This window comes from Carassius carassius, chromosome 17, assembly GCF_963082965.1.
Source record: "Carassius carassius chromosome 17, fCarCar2.1, whole genome shotgun sequence".
Taxonomy (NCBI): Eukaryota; Metazoa; Chordata; class Actinopteri; order Cypriniformes; family Cyprinidae; genus Carassius; species Carassius carassius.
This window is the reverse complement of record NC_081771.1, coordinates 30,372,987-30,393,083: the sequence shown is the minus strand read 5'-3', so window position 1 is coordinate 30,393,083 and position 20,097 is coordinate 30,372,987. Positions and strand designations below refer to the sequence as shown.

The following is a 20,097-nucleotide window of genomic DNA, read 5'->3' as shown; positions in this document are numbered from 1 at the left end:
CATCCAACTTTTACCTCCCCAGTCCAATGATGACTTATTTTATCTGCTTCTTTTTTATTTTCAGATAATAAAACTTGCATTACAGAAAATGTGACTGACTGAAAGGGCCGTATACTTTAAGAATCAGTATCAAGTTGATAAGAACATGTAGAAGAAATGTCATTTTCTGCCCCAGTTTGGTGGATGTGAAGGACAAGGTTTGCCATATCTCGACAGTCTCGGTTGTCTAGTTGTTCTAGTAGCAGATGTTTTTTTCCCATTTTGTACATTCGATTGTCATGTGTCGCATGTTTCCTGGTCTTTGATGATGTCATAATGCATCGTTTACACAAACCTGTCAGCTTTTCACATTTGGTGCACCTCAGTCTTTCAGTAGATGTCACGTTACGCTTATGCACATCACCCTCAGTCTATTTTTACAGGGATGAGGAGACATATGCGGGTAGAAATAGTTGTACAAACAGCGTGTTGGATGGAGTTTCGCTGAATGGATGTTGGCAGAGCCACGAGCGCAACACATAAGCTAATAAAAGACTGACTCTCCAATATTTTGACACTATTGAAGTTATTTGCCGTTACTCCATGTATAGCACTTTAGTTTTCACACTGTCATTTGTGAGCAAAATTATCCAGGCTATTGCTTCGTTGAAGTTTTCAGTAGACTTAGCACTGGTTGTCGTTCAGCACAAGCTTATTCACTTGTGTTGTTTTCAGAAATATGTCCTAGCGCTTGTAATGCATTGTCCAAGCATTTGCGTGCTTGTGAAGGATGTTTGTAAAGCTGTATTCAAACTGTCTACTACTTTTAGATTTGGCCCCCTAGTGGCAGTCAGTTTGTCTGCATATTTACAAAAGTTGATGAAGGGTTTAACCCTTTGTGAGTAGTACGTGTTTGTATTCATGTGTGATTTAGATGAGTGTGTGTTAAAGGCCTGATGGACCAGCTGTGGTGTCTGGCTGTCAGTTTTATGCAGATGAAGAGTTCAGATAGTAATTATCTAAATAATTAGCCTGTCCCAAAGGGAAGTAAGTTTGTTCTACTTCAGGCAGTCTCTTTGGTCCCTGCTGTCTGCGCGGCATCTGTCCTAATGGCACAGTTCCATATATTTAAAAAAAGAGGCGCCATTTGTTATCTGACTCGATTATTAATCTAATAAATTGGCATTAGGCACCTAAACACACATCCTGGAAAAAAATCCTTCAGATGTTTTTGTTTTTGGGTGTGTGTGTGTGTTTAACAAGGTGAAGTTAGCTGTGTGCCCACAAAAAGAAATGCACAAATGTTTTCAAGCATGATTCAACAAACATTTGTTTGCAAATGGACAAAAAAATTAAGTAAAATAAATAGTTGTTCCAAACTCAAACCAAAAAAAAAAAGAAAAAAAAAAAAAAAGAAATTGTACGTTGAGATTTGATTTTATACATCAGGAATTGACTGGATCAAGTGGTTTCTATAACAATAAAGGTGCTTGATGTCAGTCAAAAATTAACTTTATTTCAGAGGCATAGCAATTACTTACATTTTGATTATGAAGACAGATAATTAAAAGATGTATTCAGGACCTATTTTAGAAGTGGCGGCTATTAGTTCTTTATTGGAAAAATGCTGGTGAAATAAGTAAATAACTGAAGAGATACAAGGCACTTATCTCTGCCTATGACTGATGACTATCTAGCATCAGTCAGCGTTATTGCTTTAACGAATCCAGTCGATCTGAGATGGTCGACTGTGGTGCCGCTCTCGTCAGGGCCCATATCGCCCGGTTGATGCTGATGATCTCTTATCAATGACAGAGTTAACAGTGACTAATCACTTTGTGGTTTTCACCAGTATTTTCTGACATATTGCCACTATTTTAAATAAAGAGAACACCTCTGTGGCTCTGATGGAGGATTACAGTGCTTAAAACAGGCCACAGACTTAAAGGATTCACATTTGGCCTTTATACAAGTCTGGCCTGTCAATACCCCTTAACCTCAGGGATCTGCTGCTTTCATGCAAGGATGGCCCATATATGAAGTGGTTTAGGTGGATAGTCCTTCAAAATGCCCTCTTTTTTATTTTCCCGCTCTCTTGCTCTGTCTTTCCTTTGCACACATACACAGTTTTGGCCTTTTGAGATTTGGGGCACTGCTTTCCAAATTGACTTTTATCAAACTGTCTCAGGGAAGTGGGCTTTGTGGGTGGGCGGCACTCTATTGTTTCCTGCATGTTGTAAAGAACGAAAGAGGTTCGATATATTTTCTGCTATCATCAAAAACCCCTGCCAACCTAAGGGTAAGCTTATTTCTTTCACCCCACCACAATCACATGTACACAAAAAAGCCAACCAAAAGGGAACCCAAATAATTTGGTTTTCTTTCTTTCTTTATTTTTTTTTTCATAAAGAAGGGCCCGTTATTGGAACCAATTTACTTGTTTGTTTGCTTAACTATTTATTTAGACATAGTTCCCCTAATATTTCCTCAAATTCTCTTGACGAATTAATGAATGAATGAATAAATAAGTAAGCTTGATTTGATAAAAAAATCTAATCTGTTACAGTAATTTATTGAGATTTAATTGATCAAGAATCATTTATTGTGAAAATAAATGTCATTATAAAATGCCTTGAATTTATTATTATTGTCATTTTTTTTTTTTTTTTTTTTTTTTTTTGAGGTTGTGAACTGCACTTGCATTTGTGAAGGTCACTCACACAGAAACACACTTACACACAAACACAGACATATGATATTGTTTTAAACCAGATTGTTTTTGTGCAGAATTCGATATTGTGGATTAGAGGTCCTGACCCTTTCATTATACTAAGAGGGCCTTAAAATGAGATGGATGCATGAAAAACATATTGTGCTACTTTAAACCTCTTGCATGTCTGTCTCAGTATTATAAATCTGGTGTGTTTAATCTCTTGTTTCATGTATGAGAAAGCATCCTTACTAATATCATCTTAATCTGTGTGGTGACCTAAAAGTAAACAGCTGATTAGAGTAGACGCGGGCTGAAAGTACACTGAACATCTTTAAACTATATACTGTATTGTTGCTTGATGATCTTCTAATGAAATGGTCTACTGAAAAAAAAAAAAAGTATCTGCATAGCGTGTTTCAGTGCAATGGGATTAGCTCATCATGCAATGTTGCCAGATTTTCTCCAAAATGCTGCCTATTGCTTGGAACAACCTTTCTGTCTAGAATGTGCCTAAAAAGTTGCTTAGGTTGGTATCTCACTCCTTTTTGCAACATTGGGGCATTGTTGTCAAAAAAAAATGAATCTCCTACAATCTTATGGTTTACTGTAAATCAAACCTCCTGTCATGAGATCGACCTTGCCTATCATCCAGAGACGCAAGTATAGATGCTGTTCTCTGACGTTTTCATCTTTGCAGGGACAGCGTGATCGCCCCTCTCTAATATGCATCCACAGGGATGAAATCTGCAAGTTCTAGACCAGACTAATTGGCTTGGAGGCAGATTTGCAGGGCAGTGCTGACAGCAGAGGTTTCTCCTGCTCCTTTCATATTGAAGGGACTGGACCCCAGCAGCAGCTCCAGGACTGTTGTAGGCAATGATCTACCTACTGGCTCAACTTGGCAATTAGTTTACGTAAGTTTTATATATTCTACAGCTGGATAGCATTGGTGCTGAAAGTCACCTAATGGACTCCCATCTTTAAAACAACTACTTTTTATGATTCAAATCTTCATTGCTTCATTTTCTTTTTCATAAAAGATGAATTAAATTAATCAAAATTAACCGTAATGACAATTATAATGTAAAAAAAACTAAAAAACAAAACAAAAACAGCTCCAAAAATCTGTTCTTTTGAATTTTCTATTCATCTAAGTGTCCTGAGCAAAACAAAACAAAACAAAAACAAAAACAAAACAAAACAAAACAAAACAAAACAAAACAAAACAAAACAAAACAAAACAAAACAAAACAAAACAAAACAGTATTATGGTTTCACAAAAATATTAAGCAGCACACGTTTTCAATGTTTCTTGAGCAGCAAATCAGCATATTAGAATGATTTCTGAAGGATCATGCGACACGGAAGATGCTGCAAATTCTAAATTCAGCTTTGCCCTCACAGAAATAAATGTTTTTAATGTTTTAATTTTATTACACTTTATTTAAAAAAAAAATAATAGTAATAATATTAATAATAATATGAATAATAAAATAAATAATAAGGGACATTGAAAACATTAAAACGTCATACCAACACAAACTTTTGAACAGTAGTGTACATATATTAGAAAGATATATTTGGTAGGTGCATCATATCTTGCTCATTTTCAGAGTGTCCATCTTTTTAGGATGTCTAAACAGGATAAAAATGTGAAGCATACATTCTGTTCCATCTCATTGCATTTTTTTCAAGCTGTTGAATACATCCTGTGTGAACACCCACTAAGCCTGTATGTACAATACATTGGGATGAAAATAAACACCAATGTGTGTTTACTCATGTCTTTACTGTTGCTTGTAAAAAAAAAATAAAAAAAAACCTTTGTGGAAAATTTACACTTTTGAAAACAGCTGTTCTATTAAACATTATAGTTAGTGGTGTCATTACTTTAGTTAGTTACTCCTAAAGAGCAGAGGCATATGCAAGATGTGCTCATTTATGAATTTTAGATACAAATACAACATGTTGGAATAGATCTGACACCAATTGCCGTCAGATTGAACCTCATCGTCTCAGCAGAATTCTTAAAGAAAGTTTTTTTTCTTTTTTTACTTAGATTCTGAATTCAGCGCAGCTGTGCATGTGTCCGCTTCCATTGGCTCGGTCTAACGCTGTTTGCGTTACTGTCACATCTGTTTGAACCACATGTAACATAAGAAGCTAGTTCACACAAACACTTCCATCTGTGTTAAATTAGCATAGCAGGCATGACAATACAAAGCTAGCCAAACAGTGTGTGACAGTTCTAAGTATTTGCACACAGCATGAAATCAAGAGGTTACACAGTGTCTTTGCTCTCTCTTTCACACACTCTCACTCTTGTTCTTTCATTTCTCAGTCTATAAATTCCACAGCACGCTTGACTACACTTTGCATAAGCATATCGTTTCTGGGTAAAAAAAGCAGAAGCTTTAACATTGCCATAACGTTAATAGTCTAGTGCAGAGGTTTTCAAACTTTTTAATTCCAAGGTTGCCAAATATGATGACCACCTAAGAAAAATGCATAGTGTTATGCAAAACTATATAACTGGTTTTTATATTTTTACTGTACTGAAGCCAAAACAAAATAATTCCATGTTTTCCAGAAAATATTGGCTTTTGTGTGAACTGATTTGATGTTAATGAGTTATATACAAAAACATTCATCCGTTCGAAAGTTTGTGGACAGTATGTGTTTTTAATATTATTAAAACATTTATTAAGCAAGCATGCAGTAAATTTACCAAAAGCAGTAAATATATTTATAATATTATAAAAGGGTTATATTTCATGTAAATTATGTTCTTTTGAACTTTCTATTTATCGGAAAGCAGAGAGAGTGAGAGAGAGAGAGAGAGAGAGAATTATTTTTCAATAATATTACTAATATAATATCAAAAATGTATTTTTACATTTTCTGAATGATGGATGAATGGCTGCTGAAAATTTTGCTTTGTCATTACAAGAATAAATAACATTTTAGAATATATTTAAAAATATAATACAGTAACATTAAATTAAATCTTACAGTTTTTGTTTTATTTTTTGTCACATGAATACAGTCTTTTGTGGTGAGCATAAGAGAGATTCTTTTAATAATAATAAGAAAAAAAATAATCACAATAAATATTAAGCTTTCCAGTGGTTTTTACAGATCCCCCCCCCCCCCCCTCAATTAACTGGACTAGCATACTCACAGCATTGTTCGAGAGAAGGTTTTTATTTTATTTATTTTTTTTGCACCTTTATTTTTCTATTCATTGTCTTCTCCCTGACCCTAAGGATTTCCTAAACATTCTGTTTTGCGTCTGTATCTTTAAGAGTTGTATTTACTGTAAATGAACACTTATGAACTAACCTCCACACATCAATTAGTTTGAACTATCATTCTTCCTTTAGTGTGAAAGTGTGGACTGTGATATGTTAATGAGCTCATAACAAATGATTCTGGCCCATTTTTGCAGCTTTGTTTGTTTTTAAACATGTAAACCAAGGCAGAAGCTTTGCATTTTGAAAGCTACAGTATGCTTCCATAGCAAGATCAAGGAAAACATATTTCCTGCGTCATGTCCCCTTTAAGACTCTTGACAGAATGCGCGACTGGAGTCCTCATTAGCAAGTCTAACGAGGCCACAACTAGCCCTTTATTTGTTTCTTTTTCTGACATAATATGCCAGTGTCTAAGTAGAACTGAGAAAATGAGATGCTGTTTACAATCATGGGATCTGTTCGTATCTAATAAGTGAGTTAAAAAAGAATCATTGCTAACCGGCCAGCTGCCATTATTGTCCATTAAGTGTATTGTGGTCAGTGGTATGAGGCGTCTGAATGCTCCGCTGTATGTAATGAGCAATAATCCTGCCCAGTGTGACTAAAAACGTCCACAGCAGGGCCTGCTCTATTGCAGAAGTTCTCGCTCTAATCAGAGTCAAATATTAAAGGCGAGGAGATTAGTCAAGGTGCAGGGTGCTCTTTAAATAAATAAATAGTGGCAAGAGAACAGAAGAAGCAGAATATATGTGTTAAACAGCAAGAAACAGTACAAGAGAGAGGGTCTCGGGTGGTCAAGCTCTGAAGACCCTGCCCTCATTAGCCGGTGTTATCTGTGTATTGACACTACCACGAGTACCTGAGGGGTTACTGTGTGCGGCTTGGCCCAGGCATTCAAGGCTGTTCCGATGAAATAAGACTTTGAAGTTGATTTTCCATTTGAAGAGCTATCCATCTGGGATTTTATTTATTTCCAATTTCTCTTTTTTCCTTCTCTTTCCTTTCTGGCTCCTCAAGGCTAGGGGGTTCTATGTAGGTGGTGAAGAAGAAGATCGCTCTTTGTTTTCTATTTATTTTGTTATGATCACCAGCTGAAACAATCAGAACCGCTGCGTGTTTTGTTAATAATTAAAGCGGTCAAATCAATCTCGGAAACCCCGAGCTAGACGCCACTCTCGGAGAGAAGCAGATGAGAAAAGATGAAGACGGCCTGCAATTAAACGGCAGCTTTCACTGCTCTGTGGCAGTATTGCATGCATAGTACTGATCCAAAATACAACTTACAGTAGATTTGGCTGTGTTCATTTCAGGATGCTTTTGGAACTCTTTTAGCGGCATGAATGAATCAGCGAAGAAAGCACACGTGCATACATGTTTTATTAGTTCTCTGAAAACTTCTAGCTCAGTAAACACCCACTTACATGTGGTTTTAACTTTTTTATGTCGTCTAGCTTTTACGCTGCTGTCTTTGTTTTCTTTTTTTGTCTTTTATCAGCACATATATTCGCTGGCATTCAATCCCATAACATTGCTAGCGCCATGCTATAGTGCTAAGAGTAATTCGTTTGAATGTTTAGAACTCAAATCATATAAAATACAGTAAAATTAGATGATGCTTAACTTTAAACATCCAATCAGATGCTTTGACATGCATGTTGTCTTTCATGGTAATGTATTTCTTCTTGAAACAGAATAAGATTTAATTTATTTTACATCATAGCCTTTCCACAGAAATCCTTAAGAACAGCCCATAAGAAGATAGTTTGGTGTGCTTTTTAGAGGTGCATTAGCATACAGACAGCCTCAAAACTAACAGACATCGACTAAAGGCCATAAAACTATATGTTTGATTTCATAATATTTGGCTGGTTGTGCAATCCTCCTCATGTTTTTATTGTTAAATGGCCATGCAGAAGTGAATATGGATTCTAATCCATTGAATTTGAATCCATTGAGATTTTGAGCACGAGTCTTTTTACAGTAGCCAATTTCCATGACAATGTGACTACCATACAGAAAGCTGTTGTTTTGGTTTACTCAAAACAATGACAGCAGGTTATTGTTGAGATATGCAAATTTGGTTTTCCTTTGCTCCATTTGGGAATGCCCTCTTTGAAATCCTGGCAGCCTTGAAGTATGAGGAAACAGAGCCTTAATGGAATCCCCTCCTCTGAGTATAGAGGGATGCCCGTCTAACCTTGAACTAACTGTGATGATCCGTCTGACCTGATTGTATCATGATTAGATAAGGATTTAATCTGCCACACATATGCACGCGCCGTCAAACAATCAAGAGTCTTGCTCTCTTACAAACGCACACATCTGTCCTGCTTTCATCTGTTTCTTTGGCCCCTCCATAATGCCAGGCTTTCTTCACACCTCCTTCCTCTTCTCGATCTTCCTCAGTTTTCCTCCAGACACACTGGAAATGCAATAACAACCCAGAGAGAGGCAGGAAGTAGTAGAGCCAGCAGGAAAGGAAATGGATGATAGAAGAATATAATCCATCTAGTGCACTTAAAACTTCAAACACACACGCACTCACTTGGATACACAAAGCTACACAAAGCAATATCTCAAAAACATGACAATAGGTTATATTTCACCCCCCCCCCCCCCAAAAAAGTCAAATTAATAAATGAACATTATTTGTATTATTTTTCTGTAAATATGTTTCAAATATGAACACATTTCTATTATTAATAATATCTTAAAAAATATATATATATTTTTTTTTTAAATGAATATATATGTGTGTGTATATAATTTACAAAAATAAATGAAAGAAATTAGAATTTAGAATCACAATGCTCAAAATTTTAGTAGTCAGCTAATCACAAAAAATTATTTCTTAATTTCTTATGCCTGTCTTTAAATTTGGAGCAGCCTGGACTGGTTTTGTTTGGTTTTATTGGTCTTGAAAATGAATACTGTTCTCCTTGAACTAGATATTTGGAGTTTAGCCATGGATAACTGTCTTACTAATCACATCCGACTAATCCCCTGTATTTGAAAACTGTCCTAAGAACTGTTTTCTACAGATATCTGCCCTAATCAGACCCTTTAACACAAATCCACATGCTCAGGAATCCTGATTAATGACTTAGCAAAGTGTTATGATTGCTGATTCTGTGTGTATGTGGACATTGGTGTGCATCTGTGTTTGCATAAAGGATCAAAATTGAGCCGATGTGTTTGGCCATTATTTCCACAGTTGCACCTGTCCTTTTCATTCTCAGAATCTGTTTTAGCTGCTTATTTTCAGAGTAAAACTTCATTTTTGTCTTCTGAAGCCGCCAGTCCAGAGCTGGAACGCTTCTGCATTCATGATAGGCCACAGAGCTGAGAAAGCCTCTCCAGTTGGAATTGTTCCATGTTAATTGCTTGTAAAAAAATAAGCGTGATTGGGTTTTCTTTCTGTCTTTGGATGCCTAGAACTCCTCTTGTTCTGAAGACCCTCATTTTGACAGGCGTTATGTAGATAAGAGAAGCGGAAGCACAATGTAACATATGTCTGGGACTCCATTGAAAACCGATGCAGAATATTTCACATTTATCTTCTTCTTCTGTCGTATCCAATATCCTAATTCTGCACACAATGAAAAATAATTAGAGACTAAACTTTTAGCTAAGCTATCACTGTTGCTCATGTCGGAAAGACATGCATTATGGCTGTAAGATTAATGTATTTCATGGGAAAAGAGATTATGAATGCACACTTTGCCAGCTTGTGCATGATTTTTTTTTGCAAAACTACAGCTCTTTTCAAAACCTAGTGTGCTGCCTAGACATCAGAGATGCTCTCACAACGCTCTTCCAAAACATTCATGTAAGTCTTGTTTTGATCTCGTTTAATGTGGAAAGGCTAAAGGTTTCTCGTCTGCTTCACATGAGCATTTATATATGTGTTTTATGTAGACTACTTCATATCAGCAATTTATGATTTTTCCCCCTTTGCTTAGGACCCTTAGAAGACAGCTGCCTATGCAAGGTAGTAGACAGTTAGGCAGCTCACTTGAGAACAGAACCAATGCGTGGATATCTACCCACTCTCCATCGTAGTAATTAGACAGGTTTTCCAGCTCAACATGAAAGTTTTGTGCTCTTCAGTACTTCAAAGACTGAATCTGATTTCTTCACAGCGCTGTAAATAAATAAGGAAAAGAAAAGACCACACACTTTTAATCAATAGTGAAGCCAATGAAGTCAAGGTAACTTTCTTGGGAAATAATGAGGCATTATTTTTAAGCTATCACTTATTCTTGACGTGATTTCCCAGCAGGGGTTAAATTAAAGACAGAGTAGAGTGCAGAAATAAACGTTGATTTGTGTAGCAAACGTAAGAGGTGGAAAGTAATATCCACACTAAGGGTTTTAAAATGCAAATCTGTCCTCCTTTCCTAATGAGGAAGGAAAACCTGCAATATTAAATGCACAGTGCATTCTGGCCCTCTGTCTTAAATGCATCGTGGATTTATTTCATCCTGTTTTGTTTCATTTTGTTTCACCTAAGAATGAGAGGCAACAAATCATATTACTTTCTTTGCTTTCTGATTTAGACTAATGTATTTGATCCCTAAACCAGGTTAGGATTTCATTTTACTAGATTAAATATTTCTTTTTGAGTAATGAGCCATGATTCATTTGACCTTCAATGACTTCAAAAGCAGATCCTCTGCTCAAAAACAGACCAGTCGCCTCCGTGATTAAATCGGACAATTGAACAAATCCGCTCTTCAGTGACTCCCCGTCGGAGTTACATGCTAGCCATCACAAAATAGCTCTCATGAAGGATCTCTGTTTTTTTCTTCTTCTTTGTACTGTCATGATCTATTGTGGTCCCCATCTGATTCCAATCAGGTAAATGGGACGATCGTACAGACGGAGGTTTCTCCCTTAACGACCCCAAGCTTTCAGCCGTATGATCATGGAAGATGTTTAAAGGCTCTGAGTGTGGATAATATCAAAGGCTTCCAAGGATGATCTGGAACACATTGTTACGAGGTTTCTAAATATTAATATTTCATCTGTTACGATCTCATTTGGGGTACTTAAGTTGATGTCTTTAGATTAGAGCGGGAGAGGCTGAGCAGCTTTCCAGCAGAGGACGTTTGATCCTGGGAGAATAACAGCTGACCAAAAAAGCCCTGCATATTTATGCCAAGTGCAGCAGATCTTTTTGGATGCTTTTAGGCCGTGCCCTTATGAGCAGCGGTTATTTTGTAAGGATGTTGAAGGCTCAGCCCTCCAAAACTCCAACTCCAAAAGAGCTCTTAGAAAAAAAATCCTCAAATGTATGATTAGAGACGAGTGGCCACAACTGAGCTGATGAAAATTTAGAAATTACAGTGACATTGCAGAGATGTTTTTAGCATGCACTTAAAAAAAATGTTTTTAAATAATTCGAATACATTTATACAGTATAAAATACAGTACAAACTTTTTTACTATTTTTATTTTATTTTATATATAATAAAAATCTTATTTTTTTATTATTAAAATATATTTATTTTATCTTATATAATTTTATTATATATATTTATGGGGGGCAGACGAGAGCCAATAATGATTTTGTCTGAGCTATGAATAAAATAAAAAAATTTAGGAATTCACATTTTCTCATTTTATTTGTATTATCTTATTATTTTAGTGGTTAGAATAAGTACGTTTTGGGCTTAATTAATTATTTAAGCCCCCATATCCTTGTGAGATGTGAATGAATCTCAACTTGAGAGGACGTGAGAGGACTCTCTTTTCGTTATTTTCCTGCTTTAGAAAGTTAACAAATATTTGTTGTTTTGTTTATAAACACGCTTTTAAAAATGTGCTGGACTGAGTCATTTCAGTGTGGTGTGTAATGTAGTATTTAACTTTTGTTTTCAATGATGAAAATTCAAAAGTAGCTGCGTAAAAAAAAAAAAAAACTTTTATACCACTGGTATTCTAGTAGATGTTTTACCACTTCTCAGATCTCATTGGAGGACTCTTAAAGTGTGAAAGGGACTTATTTTCTTAGTAAGCATGATTTTCTAACAACAACACCACAGTGATTAATAGCAGATCAATTACAGAAACAAAACTGGAATCAATTGTGTCAAAATAAAAATGAATCAGAAAATGTATAACTGTAATAACCTTGGTACCTGATTCATTCTTACTGTGCAGCATAAATCTGGCTATTGATTCTGAATGAGAACAGAGCTTGAAGTGACCGATGTGGAATCCATCTTGCTTATTAAAAACGTGTTTGTGCTGGCATATTCTTTGACCTTTTATCAGGATGAGTGATTGCTGCCAGGTTAGCGTTAGCAGAACGTCCACTTCTGACCTTCCGACAGCTCGTCCTTTACATACTGAATTATTCCTGCCGTGCGCATGAGGGCTGAAGTCAAATGAGCGCTTAAGCTAATGGAAAAGAATGCTGACAGGAAGTTGATGTACTTAGGTGATTCTTCCTCGTGGATTCTTCCTATTGAGGGAGGCGACGTTGACACCTGGGGTCACACACCTCATAATGTGATTTATGGAGGAAAGCGAGACTGTCCACCTCTCCCACAAGAGGTCCCTGTCTTTTTTCCAGTTGTCGAGGGACAGAAGTAAACACTTGACCCAGCTATAATGAGGAGCTTGTTTGGTAAACCGATGACAGACGGGTATTTTTGCGAACTTTGGAGAAAGTAGGACGGGAAGAGTAGAAAACACGACACTGAGAAGACAATAACACTTCTGTCACAAATTGTAGACTCCGCTAAATCCTAGAGTAGTGAGCATTTTAAGGCATCTCAGCTGCTTTTCTGATGTGAACGATGTTCCAAAAGGTATAGGACGCCTAATTATGAATGCATTCTGATCATACTGTTTCATATGGAAGCTGCAGGAGAAGTCCGGTCTGTCAGTTAAAAGAGCCAATCAACTTAGCATAGCATTTGTTTGATCTAGTATGCATGTGAATTAAAAAATCACAAATAAATAAATAAATAATAAAGATTTTTTTAAAGCATGTTTTTATGTGCATGATTTATAATGGTACTTCTTATAATTCACAGCTGATTTGATATGTGTTGTAGAAAAAAAGCAAAACACATGAAAAATTATGGCTGGTACCAAAGATAATATTTATTTTAATGTTATAGTTAATAAACAATGTAGAATATTGACTATGGGTAATTTGACTGAAAGTAATGTTTAAAGTAAAGTTATATATTCTATAAAAATAAATAAAAATAATAATAATGAATATAACAATAAAAATTAAAATAGCCATTTTAAATACAACAAGCAAATTTAGGCATCACAGCAATATTATTTACATTATGACGGCACATGTAGGCTGTATGTAAAACTAGAGGAAACAAGCATAAAAAAAAAATATCAAATTAATCCAACCGATACAATCAATTAAATCAATCAATCAATCAAAAAAAAAAAAAAGATATCCAATATGACACTGATATATTGAGCATGTTTTTGTTTTGTTTTGTTTTGTTTTTTTGATCAGTAAAACAAGATTACTGTAGTTATTAATGTTTTATTTTATTTTTTCATTTATTTTATTTTATTAAGAGTAAATAGTCTGTAATATCAGCTCTTATTTTAAAACACTTATTGGCTTTATCTGTGCATCCCTAGTGAGCTGTCTACTTCCTAAATGAGACGTCACCTTATAATCGACTGTTTTCTAGCACTTTACGAGGACTTAGCTAGCAGTTGATTCCGATACCAGAGCATGATGCTAGCATGTTGCTAAGCTAACAATGTAATACACTATTAATTGCATAAACATATAAAGCATACGAAAAGTGACCTAGTTATAATCAAGAAATACAGACTTCTACTTAAGATTGAAAACAAGCATTAATATGATAGAAAAAACTCAACTACATTAAGTTGGTTCAATCAAACTTTAAGTGAGCTCGTTTATTCTTGTTGTGCTGTCCAGGGGCTGTCGTTAGGGGCTTGTCAGATTACTTGGTTGTGAAGCTAACGTAGCACTGTTTTGTAAATGTTTTGTAGTCATTGTCATTCTGGTTCATGAAACACACTGGTAACACCTTCAGAGAAATGTCTTGGCAGGTTTTCAGAAAACACAACACCTTCCTCATGTAGCTGTAGTTCACAGAAATAGCATCTCTCCAGCTCTGCTTTGTTTCTCTTACACGAGTCCTCTGAATGTGTTCACACTTCATTTGTATTCCACGCAGGTGCCTTCATGTGGATTGTAACCACCTCTAAGACAATTCATTGGACAATAAATGGTTTTTGTCGATGATTACCTACCGTATTATTCATTCATTTCAGTTCAAGCATGTAATAGTCCGAATACCTTCATCCACAAACACGATTGTTGCAGATAATGTTGCTTTGTCTCAGCTTCGCCTCTCAACACGTATAGAGCCGAAGCGTGACTTTTGTCTCGCGCGCTGACCGTGTGTAAATACATCCCATTAACTGGCGACCGACGGCTTTTCTTTGAGCTCACAATTTCATGCTTGTGACTCACCTTTGGTGCTTTTGTACGCTCTAAAGATTTGGCTGAAGTCAAGTTGAAAGCGGGGCAAGGTGGGCTCTTTGGGATTGTTGTCCCACGGTACTAACTCGCCCAGAGCTGTAAGACACACAGACCAAGAAAAATGAGGCCTCTGTGCATTATGCCTCGAAGATTGGCTAAGCAACATGGTGACGTGTCATGGGAAAGATATAAATGGTTTCTCTAAGAACACATCCAGTGTAGCCAATTTTGTAGGAAACTCAGCTGCTCATTTGTCTTGCGGTAGGAGCTCTATCTTGTCTGAGACATAACGGTTAACTCACATGACTCTTTGCGGTGAATCATTTTAAATGATTTTATTGTGCTGTTTGCTCGCCCTGAATAAAAGCTGTTTTCTTTAGTCAGCTGCTTCTGTCCCTGCACTGCAAATGTCTTAAATTCCTCGCCTTTAACTAATGATATGTCGCTTTCAGTTGCAATGTCACATGGCTTCAGTGTGTGTCATGTACTCTTTGAATATTAAGTTAGCTAAGTAAAGTAAAATGTCAACCAGCATGCAATCAAAATTATGAACGCGTTCTAATGAACTTGAAGGGAATGTAATCAGAGACAGTAAAATAATGCATTTTAAAATGTAATTAAATTAAATTATGCATTTTAACAAAGCCAAACCAATAATTACTGTTAACAAACATAGCAAAAATAGCTACTAAACTATAGAGAATATTTACTATTTACTAGAAGTTATTTTATATAAAAAGTACTGAAATATTATGAGATTTATTGTGAGTTAAATTACATTTAACCATGTCACTGAATTAATTAGTATTTAAGCTTTCTAAAAGTACAAATAATCAGCATGAAATCAAAATCATCCCTGTTTACTTTGCACTTATTGTGCAAGATTCAATAGTGCATACTGTATATTCAAAGTTTCTCATTTTGAGTCACATGTTTGTAACCTGTTGTACTAAGGCTTTAGGCTACTGTTGAAAATACTGTATGTGATGTTTCTAAAAAGCTGTAATGGAGAAGTTAAGCTACATGCAATGTGATGGTGAATAACTTTTCCATAGTTAGGTGAAAGTTTGGAGACATCACCTGAAATGGTTACCCAAACTGTGTTTTTAAGCACATGATAAGCCTATCTTTTACTTATACATGTCACTTTCCCAGTCCATTTCTGCATTCTTCCAAATTTCTTTTGCCTTATTCATGTCAGGAAATATCAAGATGCTATGAATGGTAATCTTGATCTTCAGTCTTCTCAAAGCTTCTGGTCTTCTGCTATTTCAGAAGGAGTAGGCCTATATGCTGTTAAAGATGACACTTCTAATGTCTTGTTTCTGTGGGAAATACACCTCAACCTACAGTAGATGTAAAAATGAGTTGTCAATGCCATGTTAAATATTAATAGATGACACAACGTCTTTATGGGATCAGCAATCTTGAAAGTATTGACAGTCCCTCTGACCTTAAAGTTTATTTAGTTAAAGTGCAATAAATAAATAAATAAATAAATAAATAAATGAAGTGGATACTTCAACTGTGTATTTTTTTTCTCTTAAAAGCTGAAAGATTTTCTCTTTCATGTCTTATTACAAGCTACCCAGCGGGTGAAAAATCAATCGCTGAAGCTTAAACAGAAATGCCAATTTCATTTTCTACTAGTGGAGAAATATGTTGTAGTCCAAAAAACAAAAAAAGAAATCAATCTGTTTTTCAGTTTTTCCGAGATGATCTATCATATCTCACGGCAAACACAATCCAATGCCTGAATATATGAAGAATCCATAGTGTTGTCATCTTGGAGCAGTAGTACTGCAGTATTGAGCTCTGCCTTAATTCAGTTAACTCTTTTATCTCAATAAGAAGCCATAGAGACTGTGTAGAGTTTAGTCTAGATCTCCTCAACTTTGGCTTTCTTTCTTTCTTTCTTTCTTTCTTTCTTTCTTTCTTTCTTTCTGTGGCCTCTTTTAGGTTGAACTTAGACTTGTGTTATTTTTCTTCTTAAAATGAAAGCTTGGTTGTTTTCTAACTTTTTAAAGTTGTTGTGGTTGGTGAAAAGTGTGAGACACAGTGTGTCAGAGCTTGCCTTCCAGTCAAAAGCCACGGTGGTGTGTTTTGTTGTCGCCTCACTCTGTGAACTCCAGGGTGCCATCTTGAGAGACGTAACTTCCATCCTCAGGTTTCTAAGCGTTCCAGCTTCCTTTATGCAGGTGTGCAAAAAAGCATGACACACACCTTTCACCGACACATTTTGTTTTCTATAATGAAAAAAGCAAAGCAAACATTGTAATCTTCTCAACTCCAGTAAATAAGGACACACTTTTGAAAAACAAATCAGTCTTTGTGGCCGGTCTCAAAGTCCTGCTGAAAATAATTCATTTCTTTGTTGAAATGCGGCCAAAATGCTGCTGATATATCATACTGCCCACACTTCATCAAATAACTAGAATTTATCAACAGACATCATCACTCCTGAATGGAGGATCTATTCTCAGACCACTGAAGAAGAACTGAAGAAGAATTGTGTCCAGAAATATGCTATGCCCAGATTTGTGACATAGTGTTGAGGAATGCAGAATTCAGTTTCAGTTTACCCCTCATTTTAATTACAGTAAGCAAACATTGTGGTTACACTTACATTGGAAGCATAAAGCCACAACATTATTTTAACATTAGACAGTTGTGATGTAATCATTATATTTTATTTTATTTTATTAGTAGAGATAAAAAAGAAAAGAAAAAACATTTTAAAAAAAAACTCTGCGATAGTCCATGTTTTGGCACAAATGTTATCAGTAGTACCCTAAAAAATTTATTTAGCATGGTCACTCCTCTTATCTGATGTGTGGAGGACAAACTGCATCACACCTCTGACCTTTTGTAATAATTCATGATGCAAATGCATCTTTTATGCGAGTATCTTCAGTTTCTTACACTGCCTTTATTTGCATGCACTTTAGAAAAACTCTCAGGGATTTGAATTGCGTTGCTGTTTTTTTATTAGTCTATCCATTACAGGATTTCTTGTGTTTCATCGGTCTGCCAGTGTTTCATTCCTTGTCATTCCGCCGTTCATTCATTTGTATGTGAGTCAATTCATCTATCTGTCTGTCTAACCCTCACAGTTTCTCTAATCTCTCTTTCTTATGGTTTCCGCTCTTCTGGCAGCTTCATGTAGAAGGAAAATCATAAATGAGATCTCTTTAATATTTCAGATGGCAGTGAGATGAAGTGGAGACTTGAGCTCACGTCCCTGCCTCAGAAAAGACCCCAGTGATCTCACATGTGGAGAGTCGCGAACTGCGCTCAGGTTTCGAGAACTACTAAAATATGCAATCAAGTCAGAGATTTTAATTAAATCCTCAACATTTCTCTTTAATTTATCGCAAGACTAAATGTTCTGAGCTCCTATACATGTTATTGATCTATACGTACAATTGTCTATTTTGTTTAGAATGTTGATTTTAAAATGAAACAACTTTAAAGTTAAAAAAGACAAACTATTGATCAATAACATTTTCTTTTGGACCTAAACTGAGCTCTGGCAAAGAAATATATACAGTATATATATATTTATTTATTTATTTTTAGCATCAAAGGTTGCTCTTTTTTTACGGCCTCTGAAAAGTTTTCAGATTTGTTCGACTATTAGTCTTTTCAGATGTTTCTCCAAAAGTTCATAAGCACAAGAGTCATTCAAAAAGAAATGTTGGAGTTCATATTGAGGTCTTTTAACCATTGATTGCAGGATTTTGTGTTTTGGAAAATATAAGACAACTTGAGAGGAGTCTCCATTTACAAGTTACTTTTCTTGTTGCTATAGGAAAAGTTGTGATTGGAGTGAAATAAAGAGTTCATCCTACTCGTTTTCCTTTAGTATTCTCAGAGGTGGGTGGAGGGAGTTAGTCAGGCATGTGGAAAACCGCTGTCACTCAGCATCTCAGCTCCGCACGTCCAGCTGTCAGGCTACTTACGGCCTTCTCAAAGTTTACACTGTCCTCCTCAGCATGCTCTTAAACACTTCGTCAATTTCACGTCTTCACACGTCAAGAAATCTGAAATAAGAGAGACAGAGAGTGCAAGAGGTAGCCGCACGTCAGAGCCGCTGAGCAGATTTGGCATGGACTGCGTTTGTGTGCGGGCGCAGGCCAGCGTATGATGCCGCAGGAGATGGACAGATGGATGCCTTATGCCTGCAAATAAAACATCTGAAGAGTAAACGCTAGTGCTGTCAGTTTAACACATTCATGTAATGCAATTTATTCATCCAAAATAAGACAACGTGATTAAAAAACTCATTTAATCACTCTGGTTCTGTATAAATTCTGTAAGGGTAAGCCATGTGCAGCGATACTTTTCAAATACTGTTATATGGATCACAGCTTTCCATTTTTGTGTTACTGTATATACACAAAAAATAAATTTAATGTCAAAATGTAGTTGAAATAGTGTTCCATCTTTGTTCAGCGCAACAGTTATATTTATATAAAAGTGAAACAGCATACTGTACTGTTTCTGACCTGCACTTAAAATATGTTTAATAATAATTGATTGTATTCTATTGTAAACTTCTTGCTGACAAACGGGTAAAACCTAGTGGTTCGAAGGATAGCGGCAAAGATTCATAAAGATTTAAAATTACAATGAATTAGTTTTGGGGGGGGGCTGCACTATGATCTTTTAATATCATTGAATATTTCCTGATCTAAATATGCATGACAAGATTTACTATTAAATGAACTATTGTTCCACTGCACAACATTTAAGTGGGTTTTTTCTGTAACACTGTAAAAATGTATAGGTAAATAAATTAATTATTACATAAATAAATATTATTACAACTTAAAATAATAGTTTTCTATTTGAATATACTTTAAAAAAAATAATTTATTCCTGTGATGCAAAGCTGAATTTTCAGCATCATTACTCCAGCCTTCAGTGTCACATGTAACTATGGAATGATATTGCGGACATTATTCAAAAGGCATTGCAAATTGTATTTGCAATTGCGTTTTCAATTTGTGGATGCATAAAATGTGACATAATCCAAACGCAAATGCAAATCGCGCATTACCGTTTTCATTTTGGATTAAGTGAACGCACAGTGTCTGCCAAATTTAAAATGGAAATGCAAAGTCCGTTTGCAATTGTGTTTTCCATATCTTACGAGCTATGAGCCTGTCATATTTAAATAGCAATATTAATTACCACATTTGCCTTTTCACTCTCTCTGCACTGTGCATGTAAACTGCCAAAACTCAAATGGAATCGCAATACCTTTTGCATTTGAATTTCCAACGTCTACACGGAAACCTGTCAATCAAGTGATAGGGGAGGGGCCATTTTATTGGTCGTGTTTGTATTGGGAAGTGAAGATCGTACTAAAATGTACCATGTTTTTACTAGGGTAAATATAAGTTAACGATAGTGTTTATAATTAAGCCACAGTAGCCACAAATGTACAGTTGTCTGAGACGTTATGAAATGTTCTTTAATATCATGACCCATAAAATGTAGTCAGTGTTCTGCTATTGTTTATTTTCATAATAGGTAAACACAGGCCACAAGTTAAGTCGGTCACAGATCTAGTGCTGATTCAGTGTAGCTTGATAGCTCAGTGGTTAGTGACTGTCATCTCTAAAGGTATACCACCT

General features: G+C 35.7%; 1 protein-coding gene across 4 annotated transcripts in view; it reads left to right on the top strand.

Moving 5' to 3' along the window:
* LOC132161568 (protocadherin-9) overlaps positions 1 to 20,097 on the top strand; it is a 276,136-nt gene that overhangs the window by 77,502 nt on the left and 178,537 nt on the right. The window lies entirely within an intron of this gene.